Consider the following 13,486-nt stretch of genomic DNA (forward strand, 5'->3'; position numbering starts at 1 on the left):
ATAGAAGCACCAATGCATACCTCTTTTCTCAATATCTTGGGCCCTTATCTTAATCCTTACAGGTGCACGATCAGTTATTATACGAGCTGTATGTCTAAATGAATTTGCTCTTGTACAATACAAGATTTAACCAATATGGCCAAATTTTTAATCTTGTAGGAATGCTCAGTAAAGTCTACTTGAACTCCTAATGCTATTACAACATTCTCCATCCCAAATTCTCACACATTTCCTTAATAATCTGACAATGAATGGTCTGACATGCACTCATTATTACAGGCCATATTCTTATCTCCCTCTATTACTAGAGTCCATCGCTGAGAACTTTTTTCCACTATCATTCTCCTCACTTCTAAAACTGCCTTCTGAATTGCTCCCCTCTCACCATTCCTTAGCACCACTGCTTTGATTAATGCTTAATTCTAGTTCCTTTACGGCTTGAAACGTATTATGCACGAGTGAGTTACAGGTAACCATTTTTGATGGGTGACATACAAACACTGTTTTTGATGGGTGTTTATATGCAAAGGACAATGGGTGAAAGGTTAGGAGCCATTTTGTTGCCTACTAAGCGCAACATTACTTTTGAAGTGAGCAGGTTCCCATATTGCAACAGAGACATCAGTACAATGTTAGTCACCACCATACCTGTTCTATATATATCTTCAGTATACTGCATGATTTTTATGGGACTGTATAGACTGAATCTATTCTCAGTGAGTCACCACTGAAAACGACTCTGCCAGTTGAATGCACTTAGGGAATACTGATGGCAGTTGTAAAGATAAAGACTCACCAAGTAAAGGCAAAAGCTAGCTCCCCTCTTTCCCCAAAAGATTTTGTCATGTCATCCATGGGTGCTGTGGAGGGGTTTGTCTGGGATTGCACCTACAAAGAAGGGCAAGAAAGTTAGCGGAGTCTTAATCTTTACAATTACCAAGGAATGCTCAGAACAGCAGTGTATTTTACCTGACATGACTGCACTGGCATTATGTTCACAACTGTCAAAAATTGTAATTCCTAAATAACCAACAATCAGGATGCAGAGAAATCAGAAATAACACACAGCCTTATAAGCTGACGTAGAACCTTTGCTATGCTATACATAACAGACCACAGCACTAAAGCATCAGTTTTGGTACAATTCACCAAGCCTACTTACACCTTCCACATAATATTTTAAACAAAGCTGACAATGTACTCAGGCACAATTAAGGAGAAAAGTATGGCACTCATCTTTAACCTTTCAAAACAAAACACATAAGTTACGGCCCTTAACTACCATACAACAGCTATAAGTAAACTATGGATTCATTAAAAACATAAGAGGAATAACAAATTAAAAATATAACAAATCTGTCATTCAACAGTCATAGCATGACGCAGCCAACAAAAAAACAAGGGATGACAAACCAACTAAAAATCAGTCCAACTTGGCATGCAACTAGACATGCACTTCACAACTAAGGCGTTATTCTTCCAGCAATTACAGAACACGCCCCCTACAGCTCTGTATAAACAAAAGACAGGCAAAACGTCGATCCCCTGCTCACAATTCCTCCAAATATTTATTTCCTTAGTTCTTGAAAAAACAGCCTCCAACCGGACAAAGTCTTGATTAAGCACGCACCCATCTGCAGCCAAGGTAGGTTGTGTTGTTCAACAACCATCTGCAAAGATTCCTCTGTAGTAATATCTCAGACCATAATCACCTAACTATACACTTCTTAGCACTCCTACCTGTTTTTTTAGTCCCTCATGAACCAATTCACCCGCTGCTGTAAACTCCTACATGGTACTCTATAGGCCTTTTTTTTTAATTTAGATCCGGTGAACGGCCTTAACACCGGATCCCAGTTTTCGGGCACACTGCACTATCTGAAGAAGTGACGTAGTAACGCATAAGGGGGTGGAGTTAGAAAAAGGTGGGCGCGAGATCTGTGTCGTATACAAAGGTTACAAAACTGCATTTCACAAATAACAGTCTGAAATTCCCTAATGACTTTAGTAGTTTGGGCCGCAAAGTATCGTTTTGATATTGTGGGGGTCAGAAATATTGATGCTATGTATTTTTGAATGCAGCTGGCTCTTTTGTAGCGGTCATTATAATGATTTTTACGTGTGTTGGGAAACGTGATAAGGATATGGTATTGCGTTAGAAGATGCTTTAGTATCAGTGATGTTGAGTGTATGACGTGTGAGTGATGCTGAAGAAACTGAACATTATGCCTTAGGAGTCCAAAACTAAAACTAGAGTAATATTGATAGATGTAGGCCTAGAAACCCGTTGTAAGTATACGACTATTGTTTACTTCATTACTATGATAGGTGGGTTGTATGATATACTCGGTAAGTGGATTAAATCAAAGGACGTTTTTCAGCTATATGACACTGTCAAAGTACGTTTATATTAAAAGTTGGTAAAAACAAGAATAGTAACAATTTCCTATATAAAATGCAGGCATAGACGGATTCTATTTTTATTTGTCCAGTTGGAAAGTTACAGTTAACAGAACTCGGCTTTAGTGAAGTGAATGAAGGTCTCCATAACTCTAAACCTCCTGTCTCCAGAGTTGTGAACAAAGGCCCTAAATCACTGCCCATAGGCGCTGTTGACAAAACAGAAAGGGCTTGAATTAACATGAAGTCTATGTAATAAAGTAAATCGATATCTTTTAGAAATTATTCTGACTCAATTTTATTTAAAAAAATATGTAGTTCTATTTTGTGTGTGTATGCATACAGTTTACAAACAGTAAATTTCGTGTTAGCGATTTTAACCTATATTTTTTTTCGTTATGAGCTTGACTGAAAAAAAGATCATGTACTACTCTGTCCGTCTGATTAAATAATGAAAAAAAAATCGCCGATTTTTTTTTAAGAGCTACAGGGCAGCATTCTGAGTTAACATCGGGGACATTTGAGAGGTACGTAGGTGCTTGGCGAAAAGCAGTCCTACTGTAGATATGGATGGTCTTCAGCTAAATGGGTGTAACTTGTTTGTGTATGCTGTTTTTGGAAATTAGTTATTCTCAATCCTTCATATTTTTCTAACTTTTTTGAGAAAGCTTCATTGTACACTCTGTAATATATATTATGTTAGTAATAGTTGTATGTCCTCCTTTACCCCTCACTCATGTCTTATTTTTAAAAGGAGTAAGGGGTAATCGGGTCCCTCCTTATTAGCAGACTCTGACACATCTGCTTAGTTAAATAAAGTTACATTATCACTTCAAACGTGGTAGGTGTTATAGCAACACACTGCCAAGAAGCCTAACCCTCAGACTGTAACCTTAATCCTGGCAGCAGTTTTCAGGTAACTTACTATCTGGAAGGATAGTAGCCTTGCCCATGGTCTGTGCCCCACATCAGGGTGTGTGCAACTTTGTGGCTGTTTATGATGATTGATGGGTATGTTTCTGTTAGTCTCCTGGATGTGTGATTGGATGTCATTCATGAGAATTTTAAGGCAACTGAGGTATTGCAACGACTTTTACCTTGGTGTTATTCTATCACACTGCTTAACCTGAAAAGGCAGTCTGTTTCAGAGGTGGTGAGGTGCTCTATAATGAATCTGTCTCTCATATTTACCCGCTGGTGGGTTTGAGTCTTTGGTTCTGATGTTTTTGCAGCTATTAGCCTTACAATGTTCCTGGACAACTGGATTTGTGATGTTGCAGAAGACAAGGTGTATATCTCTGCTCAAGTCTATAGGATATTGAGTAGGGGGGAAATGTGCTTCCTTCCAACCTCTCTTGGTAATTTTAGGTTCTGTAAACCTGTGATGTTCTAAGTTAGAAACCTTTGAGGTGTTACAGTTTTTGATACTTGATGAGTTAAGTAATTGGCATAATCAGTGTTGGATGTAAGGGAAAGATGACCTCTAGGTCTGGATGATATTCCATTGGCAGTTAGCTGTGCCAGGTAGATTTTCTGACTGATGTCGCATGATAATTCTCACTCTTCCAGTAATTAATCCATGTTCCAAGGTCTGTCACTAAATTTTCGTTTCATAGTGGAGTATTTTCTGTACTGAATGCCAAGGGGAGGAGCTGTCTAGCAAAAGTGATGATAGTGAACTTTGAGCTCATTTGCAGTACACAGGTATTTATAAATATAAGTTTATGCTGAAGATTTTGGAGATGGGGGGGTTGACAGTAATTCCCAGTTTACTCTCCTGTGCATGTTTGGTTAGTTGAAAGTCCGGTTACCCAGCTTGGAGATGGGAAGAGTAAATGCAGAAAAGAAAGGGCCCCATACACCCCTGGGGACACACCTTTTTACCTTTATTGTTTTAGAGTTGATGTTGCCATAAGTGAATTTTGCTTGCCATTCTGTGTGGTTTGTCTTAGTTTATCTGACCCCATGGGTATCTATTTTTAAACCATTTAGCTTAATATACAGTGTATGTATGGGGTGTAGTATTGAAAGCTTTGGCAAGGTCAAGAGATGCAGTTTGAACAACATGACTGCTTTGAACGGCCTGTTTAACCATCTCAAAGAAGAAGATAACCAGGTTTATTGTGCACAATTTTCCCTTCACAAAGCCAAACTGCTGAGAGTCAAGCCCAAAAAAAAAAGATTTTTGATATTGTAGTTTGAGGTCATTTACTGTTTTACTGTTCCATAGCTTTACAGATGAGGCTGATGGGTCTATAATTTCTGGTGGTGGTTGTACGGCCACACTTGTGTAGTGGCATTACCACTGCTGTGTGCCAAATGTTAGGAATGAAATGTGTAGCTGAACTTCGGTTAAACATTTTCAAAAGTGGCGGAACAAGGGTGTGCTTATCAGTCCTTATTAAACATTAAGCTATATTGTCAAAACTCATGAAAGTGCGTTTAATCTCAGTAATGAGCATTATCAGTAAATGTTCCTCTAGACCGTGCAAGGGATTCAGAGATTTGTGGAGTTTAGATAGCAGCATTGGGAGTAAAGTTAGCACTGAATTTGTTTTGGTAAGCCATTTGGGTGAGAATGGGAAGTACCATTTTATGAGCTCAGAGCAATGTATGGTACTGTCCCTTAATTTCCTAATTTGGTTAATGAGGGATTTGATTCACATGCCAACCTTGGTTCACGAGATGCTTTAGTATTTTCAAGTTTTTAGTAATATTATTGATGCTATCTTTCATGTGAGGAGTTTTGGATCTATTGTAATTTTGTTGGAAAGTTTTAGTGGACCACCAAGGAAACCACAACATCAAGCATCCTTGACATTGTACTCGCAAATAAGGGGGGAAGGCAATATTTCTCACCCAATTTAATGCCTTCATTCATCAAATCTTGAACATAAGGCAGTATTAGATGAAATAAAAATTAAATCCGGGGATCCAGTGAAATCAAAAACCTTTAGGAACTATTCCAAGGATAACCTCTCTCTATTAAGCCACACCTTAGCTAAATTCCAACCACTCCCATACCCAGTAGACACCACAGCATATGCTGATTTATTTACACAATCTCTGTACAGTCATATTGATAGGTGTATAGAGCAATCTGTGCCCACTCATATTAGGAATAAGACACACTTAAAGAGACAAGCCACCGAGGTGGAATCACAATATCAATCAGCTATACCAAAAAAAATAAATCTTGGCCAAGCCTAGGAGGAACAAAGCCATACAAACTAAAAGTCCCCAACCAGTCTAAACGGGCAACTAAGAGGGTTAATACTTCAGAGGCTAAATTGGAAGAAAAAATAGCTTCTCGGGCAAAGGACAACCACAAAGCTTTCTATACCCAAGTCCTAACCTCAGGGAAAATGTGCAGCAATCCACAGAACTTATTGTAAATTACATTAACCACACTTAACAAGAGGCAATTGCCAACCTTTTGGCTGATGGGTTCAGCTCAAATTTCTCCCCAAATTCTTCTCCTGATAGACCAAAGGAAATACCACATACCTTAATCCTCCAACTATTACTGGGGAACAGGTCATTAATGCACTTTCCAAGGCCAAAAATACTGCATCAGTGGGCCCTGATAACATCCTGGGATGCTTGATAAATAGCATGAAAAATGATCCTTTGGGCTACTTAAATCCCTTTTCATCTGGAGTCTACAGTCATGTTTTGTGCCCAAGGAATGGAAGATGGCTATAGTCACCTCCCTGCACAATGGAGGTCCAATTCCTGATTCAGGTAACCACAGCCCCATAAGTTTCATCAGTCTCATATGCAAGGCCATGGAAAGAATAGTCATTGATATGAGGACATAGGTAACCTGCAAATGTTGGACCCATCACAGTTCGGCTTTAAAAGAAGGTCATGCCTATTTAAACCTGGTGGACTTTTTTGAGAGGGTCACCAAATACTGAATAAAGGCAAGACCGTGCTCACATCTTACCTTGACCTGGGCAAGGCTTTTGATACAATACCAGACTTGGGCATTGTAGACAAGCTCACTCATTTAGGTATGAATCTTTTTATCACTTGCTGGATAGCCAGCTAGCTCACTGATGGGACCCAGGAGGTCAAAATAGGTGAGACCACCTCCAAGAGGCCAGTCACTAGCCAAGGCCCCTAGGGCTCAGTACAGGGCCTATACCTTTTTAGCATGTATTTCTTTGAAATGGAAGCAAATTTTCAAGTTTTATGGCTGACTGAGTTTGCATATGATAGCAAGCTGGGGGTTCTCATCAACTTCCCTGCAGACACTAACATTATTCAAGAAGGCCTATTTCTATATAACAAATGGTGCTAAAGCCATGTTTTTAAACTCAGTGTTAAGAAATGCATAATTGCACCCTTTGGGAAGTCAACCATCCCAGCTAATTATCATGTTGATAATATGCCCGTGAGAGTCAAGCCAGTGGCCAGGGATCTGAATATGTACATAGACAGTAACCTTATCTTCGACCACATTGTGGCTATAGTTCATAGGTGGTGGTGAAATCCTTTTTCTGTTGCGCAGTTTATAAGTAAGCATGGCATCTAGGTCCAAAGAACTCATTATCCCAATGTACTCTGCCATTATCAGATCAATTCCAAAACTGAAGAAAAACAAACTGTCAAAAAACAAACCAAAAGTTCCGAACCAGCAGGTGTAAAACTCCAAAGGTTTATTAGAAAATGTAAAGGTAAAGCGCTTTTCATCTCCCTTAGTAGGAAGACTTCTTCAGACAAAGGAAAAAATCATCAAACACAATTTAAAACCCAAAAAAAGGGGTGTGTGTTACAAAATTACAAACAGCTGCCTTAATTGAACCCACTGACATACCTTCACATTTAAAGTTGTATTAACATTAAAAGTATAAATAAATGTCCAATTAGTGTAGACAGGGTGTCAAACATAAAAAAGTTTTCAAAAAAGAAACATGAACTTAATAAAAGTAACTAAGAATGTCTTGGTGAAGATTCATGAACCTAATCAAGTGTAAATATTGTTTATTTCCCTTAAAATACATTTTAGCAAACAACTTTTCATAGGGTAAAACAAAACTCATACAGAATCTTGTGATTAAAAATAAAATAAAGTAATGCTTGCAACCAAATATAATATCCATTCCTTAACAGAAAAGGTAGTAAGGAGTACACATCTCTAATGCATAATGAAGAATCAATAATAAATGAATAAATAAACAGTGAAACTCAACTAGGAGTCTGCAATAAGCGGAATTTCAAAGGCGTTTCCAATAAAAGAAGTGTTATTTCTAATATTAAATAACCAAATATGTTTATTTCTGTGTTAAAACTCTAACACAGAAATTGCTGGTCATTTCAGCGCGAACAGAATGCAACAACAGTATATGAAAAATAATTTTTTTTTTTTAAAATGTTCCTTGAGCAGTGGTTAAAGCACCAAGCTGCGATGAGAACACTTTCTAAGCTTTAGTATGCACAGTTGTAGCAGCCAAAACAAATCAAAATGCAACTGTTTCAGAAAAAAATATGGCAAGGCATTGCGTGAAAGACACGTCTAAATCAAAACAAACAAACCGCCGGTTTCACAAGACGGTACTTCATTCAAGAACCATGCAGGTACTAAGCATGCGAAAAAGGCAGATAGCCAAACAGATGAAAAATCAGTTCACAATTGTGCCCATGAATACGGCACATTTTTCTGCAAATGAGTTTGTACTGTGTGTGGAAAAGGTAATAAATAAAGTAGCAAAAGACAAAAAAAAAAAAAAAGAAAGAAAAGCAACACCTAAGTAAATCCACAGTTGTTGGTGTTCATTGACATTGACAATAGGTAAACATAGCACTTCAAAATACCGTGGGTCTAAACATTAAGGTCCCATTGTTGCTTACGCAAAAAGGTGTGTGTGTCTAGAAGTAAGCAAAAATCAAGTCAGACCACAATGCAGAACCTGACAAAAATAAAACATACAAATCCTGAACGCAACTATGCAAAATAAAAATAAAATAAGGTATGGGTCAAAGTACAGCGAAGCACTGCAGAGGTCAGAAAACCAATGTTTCTCAAGTTAAACATTTGTGAATTAAGGTTTAAAAAACAGACTTGAGGTTTAAGTAATGATGAAAGAAGTCTTATCTTAGCAGGTTTTTTAACTTTAAAACACAAGTCAAAGAAGTAACTTTGTTCAACCCTGGTGACGTGTAAGAGTTCATTTTAAGTTGCCAAATGAGTTCCTTTTTTCCTAATAACAATTGTTGGGGTCCTCCTCTTTCATCTGTAAGTACCTGGTCTACAACTTTAAAAAGGAAAGCGTGAGAAGGGTTGTTATTACAATGTCTTGCAAGGGCGTTAGTGTTGCTCTTCTTCCTAATGTGGTACGTATGTTCATAAATTCTCTCTCTAAGTTTTCTGTCAGTTTTCCCTATATAAAAGGCAGGGCATGACTGGCACACAGCTAAATACACCATTGATTTTGAGTTACAATTGTAATGACCCTTTGCTTTAAACAGACGTTGCTTCACTATACATGTGGACCCTGTAGATATAAATTTACAATAGTTGCATGTTTCACATTTGTATGTGCCTTCAGTTCTAGTATGTTTTATTGAAGGTCTTTCCATAATGTTTTTGAGATTTCTCCCCTTACTAAAAATGATAACAGGTTTGTCCCCTATTTTCTCCATGAGTTCTTTTTCAAAAGATAACAACTGCCAATTCTTTCTAAGTACATTGCTAATGTATTTAGTTTCTAATGAAAAAGAAGTAATGAAACTTTTTTTATTGTACTTCTCTTGGGGAAAAAAATGGTTTGACCCATGCTAGAAGAGTGGACACCAATAATCTGTAATGTGACTTCATCTGACTCTGCCAGGTTCACGTTGGTTTGTTTCAAAGTCAGAATGGGATTGAAAGAACCCAAACCCCTTTTCCTACAAACTTCTCCAATTGTGTCATCCACCAGTGATTCGGGGTACCCACAACTCATAAACATGCATTTCAACAAGGTACATTCCTCGTTGAAGGTGGAGTCTTCAGTAGTCATTCTTGCCGCTCTAACTAGTTGGCCCTTTAAAACAGATTTTTTCTGGTGTAGCGGGTGGCAACTAGAAAAATGTAACATAGTGTTAGAGTGAGTGGGTTTCCTGTAAGTTTTAGCAACATAACCCCTGTGGATGTCGTCTCTCTTGAATTCAACATCCAAATAGTTAATGGTGCCTTCACCAAAGGTAAATGTGAATTTCAAAAATGGAGTGCTGTTATTTAAAACCTCAACAAAGTTGCTTGCTTCCCCTACGTTACCTTGAAACATAATGAAAATGTCGTCCAAAAACCTGTTATATAGTTTGACTTTCTGAAAATTGTTGTCCTTAAATACATAGTCATGTTCCCACTGGGCCAGTACTAAATTGGCATAGCTGGCTCCACAAGGGGAACCCATAGCTACTCCAATTATTTGTTTATATATGCCCCCATTAAATCCAACATAATTATTGTTCAGGATCACGTCTAATAGTTCTTAAATTAGACGGATCTCATCACTCGCCACTCCATGTGCTATTAGGTTTCTGGTGACATATTCAATCCCTATGTCGTGGGGTATGGAGAAGTAAAGGTCGACTACATCTATTGTAAGAAAATGAATGTTGTCACAGTATTCAAATTTGTCTACATTTTCTAAAAAAGCCCAGGAGTCCTTAACTATTTGTAACTCTCATAAAACCTTCATAACCCCCCTATAAGGGCATTAGTCAATGCTAGGTCTTCTATTACTTATGTTTGTGCCAAGTTCGTTGATGAGTTATTAAAGAAGTATGTGTCCCAAGAGTTACAAATAGTTAAGGACTCCTGGGCTTTTTTTAGAATATGTAAACAAATTTGAATACTGTGACAACATTCATTTTCTTACAATAGATGTAGTCGAATTTTACTTCTCCATACCCCATGACATAGGGATTGAATATGTCACCAGAAACCTAATAGCACATGGAGCGGAGAGTGATGAGATCCATCTAATTCAAGAACTATTAGACGTGATCCTGAACAATAATTATGTTGGATTTAATGGGGGCATACATAAGATCCATCTAATTCAAGAACTATTAGACGTGATCCTGAACAATAATTATGTTGGATTTAATGGGGGCATACATAAACAAATAATTGGAGTAGCTATGGGTTCCCCTTGTAGAGCCAGCTATGCCAATTTAGTACTAGCCCAGTGGAAACATGAGTATGTATTTAAGGACAACAATTTTCAGAAAGTCAAACTATATAACAGGTTTTTGGACGACATTTTCATTATGTTTCAAGGTAACGTAGGGGATGCAAGCAACTTTGTTGAGGTTTTAAATAACAGCACTCCACTTTTGAAATTCACATTTACCTTTGGTGAATACACCATTAACTATTTGGATGTTGAATTGAAGAGAGACGACAACTCACTCTAACACTATGTTACATTTTTCTAGTTGCCACCCGCTACACCAGAAAAAATCTGTTTTAAAGGGCCAACTAGTTAGAGCGGCAAGAATGACTACTGAGGACTCCGCCTTCAACGAGGAATGTACCTTGTTGAAATGCATGTTTATGAGTCGTGGGTACCCCGAATCACTGGTGGATGACACAATAGGAGAAGTTTTTAGGAAAAGGGGTTTGGGTTCTTTCAATCCCATTCTGACTTTGAAACAAACCAACGTGAACCTGGCAGAGTCAGATGAAGTCACATTACAGATTCTTGGTGTCCACTCTTCTAGCATGGGTCAAACCATTTTTTCCCAAGAGAAGTACAATAAAAAAGTTTCATTACTTCTTTTTCAATAGGGGCTAAATACATTAGCAATATACTTAGAAAGAATTGGCAGTTGTTATCTTTTGAAAAAGAACTCCCGGAGAAAATAGGGGACAAACCTGTTATCATTTTTAGAAAGGGCAGAAACCTCAAAAACATTATGGAAAGACCTTCAATAAAGCATACTAGAACTGAAGGCACATACAAATGTGAGACATGCAACTATTGTAAATTTATATCTACAGGGTCCACATGTATAGTGAAGCAACGTCTGTTTAAGGCAAATGGTCGTTACAATTGTAACTCAAAATCAGTGGTGTATTTAGCTGTGTGCCAGTCATGCCCTGCCTTTTATATAGGGAAAGCTGACAGAAAGCTTAGAGAGAATTTATGAACATACGTACCACATTAGGAAGAAGAGCAACACTGACGCCCTTGCAAGACATTGTAATAACAACCCTTCTCACGCTTTCCTTTTTAAAGTTGTAGACCAGGTACTTACAGATGAAAGAGGAGGACCTCAACAATTGTTGTTAGAAAAAAAGGAACTCATTTGGCAACTTAAAATGAACTCTTACACGTCACCAGGGTTGAACGAAGTTACTTCTTTGACTTGTGTTTTAAAGTTAAGAAACCTGCTAAGATAAGACTTATTTCATCATTACTTAAACCTCAAGTCTGTTTTTTAAACCTTAATTCACATGTTTAACTTGAGAAACATTGGTTTTCTGACCTCTGCAGCGCTTCGCTGTACTTTGACCCATACCTTATTTTATATTATTTTTATTTTCATTTTGCATAGTTTCATTCAGGATTTGTATGTTTTATTTTTGTCAGGTTCTGCATTGTGGTCTGACTTGATTTTTGCTTACTTCTGGACACACACACCTTTTTACGTAAGCAACAATGGGACCTTAATGTTTAGACCCACGGTATTTTGAAGTGCTATGTTTACCTATTGTCAATGTCATTGAACACCAACAGCTGTGGAATTACTTACGTGTTGCGTTTCTTTCTTTTTTTTTTTTTTTTTGTCTTTTGCTACTTTATTTATTACCTTTTTCACACACAGTACAAACTCATTTGCAGAACAATGTGCCGTATTCATGGACACGATTGTGAACTGATTTTTCATTTGTTTGGCTATCCGCCTTTTTCGCATGCTTTAGTACCTGCATGGTTCTTGAATGAAGTACCGTATTGTGAAACCGGCGGTTTGTTTGTTTTGATTTAGACATGTCTTTCACGCAATGCCTTGCCATATTTTTTCCGAAACAGCTGCATTTTGATTTGTTTTGGCTGCTACAACTGTGCATACTAAAGCTTAGAAAGTCTTCTCATCGCAGCTTGGTGCTTTACCCATTGCTCAAGGAACATTTTAAAAACAAAAAAAAATTATTTTTCATATACTGTTGTTGCATTCTGTTGGAGTTGAAATGACAAGCAATTTCTGCGTTAGATTTTTAACACAGAAATAAACATATTTGGTTATTTAATATTAGAAATAACATTTATTTTATTGGAAACGCCTTTGAAATTCCGCTTTTTGCAGACTCCTATTTGAGTTTCAGTTTATTTATTCATTTATTATTGATTCTTCATTATGCATTAGAGATGTGTACTCCTTACTACCTTTTCTGTCAAAGAATGGATATTATATTTGGTTGCAAGCATTACTTCATTTTATTTTCTTTTTAATCACAAGATTCTGTATGAGTTTTGTTTTACCCTATGAAAAATTGTTTGCTAAAATGTATTTTAAGGGAAACAAACGATATTTACACTTGATTAGGTTCATGAATCTTCTCTAAGACATTCTTGGTTACTTTTATCAAGTTCATGTTTCTTTTTTGAAAACTTTTTTATGTTTGACACCCTGTCTACACTAAATGGACATTTATTTATACATTTAATGTAATACAACTTTAAATGTGAAGGTATGTCAGTGGGTTCAATTAAGGCAGCTTTTTGTAACACACACCCCTTTTTTGGGTTTTAAATTGTGCTTGATGATTTTTTCCTTTGTCTGAAGAAGTCTTCCTACTAAGGGAGACGAAAAGCGCTTTACCTTTACATTTTCTAATAGACCTTTGGAGTTTTACACCTGCTGGTTCGGAACCTTTTGGTTTGTTTATTATCAGATCAATCTTAGAGTACAATACTCCCTTTGGTATGTACCTGACTGGGCAAATGCAGGAAATAGAGTGATCTCAGAGATTCCTTACAAAAAAAAAAAAAAATACAAGGCATGCAAACCTGCCTTACATACAGCATCTTGAAGCGCTTCCCTGTACTCGGTCCCCTATAGATTGCTGAGGGATGGGCTATGCCAG

At 37.3% G+C, this 13,486-nt stretch overlaps 1 protein-coding gene and 1 long non-coding RNA gene across 6 annotated transcripts in view; one reads left to right on the plus strand and one right to left on the minus strand.

Annotated features, from left to right (window-relative positions):
* Positions 1–1,881, minus strand: part of SETX (senataxin) — a 2,451,437-nt gene extending 2,449,556 nt beyond the window's left edge. For 4 of the 5 annotated variants that reach the window (XM_044058409.1, XM_044058411.1, XM_044058407.1 and 1 more), the window contains exon 1: positions 1,741–1,881. The gene's annotated coding sequence lies outside the window, so the exon portion shown is untranslated. Of the gene's footprint in view, positions 1–796; positions 889–1,740 lie in introns of all 5 variants that reach the window. The other variant, XM_044058408.1, reaches the window with a different exon arrangement.
* Positions 1,882–2,078: 197 nt separating this feature from the next.
* The window catches only part of LOC122790791, a 58,854-nt gene continuing 47,446 nt past the window's right edge, over positions 2,079–13,486 (plus strand). The window contains exon 1 of the long non-coding RNA XR_006363037.1: positions 2,079–2,289. This is a non-coding gene — a long non-coding RNA (uncharacterized LOC122790791). The remainder of the gene's footprint in view (positions 2,290–13,486) is intronic.

The sequence above is a fragment of the Protopterus annectens genome, chromosome 16.part0, assembly GCF_019279795.1.
Source record: "Protopterus annectens isolate FY-2018-M chromosome 16.part0, PAN1.0, whole genome shotgun sequence".
NCBI classification, from domain to species: Eukaryota; Metazoa; Chordata; order Ceratodontiformes; family Protopteridae; genus Protopterus; species Protopterus annectens.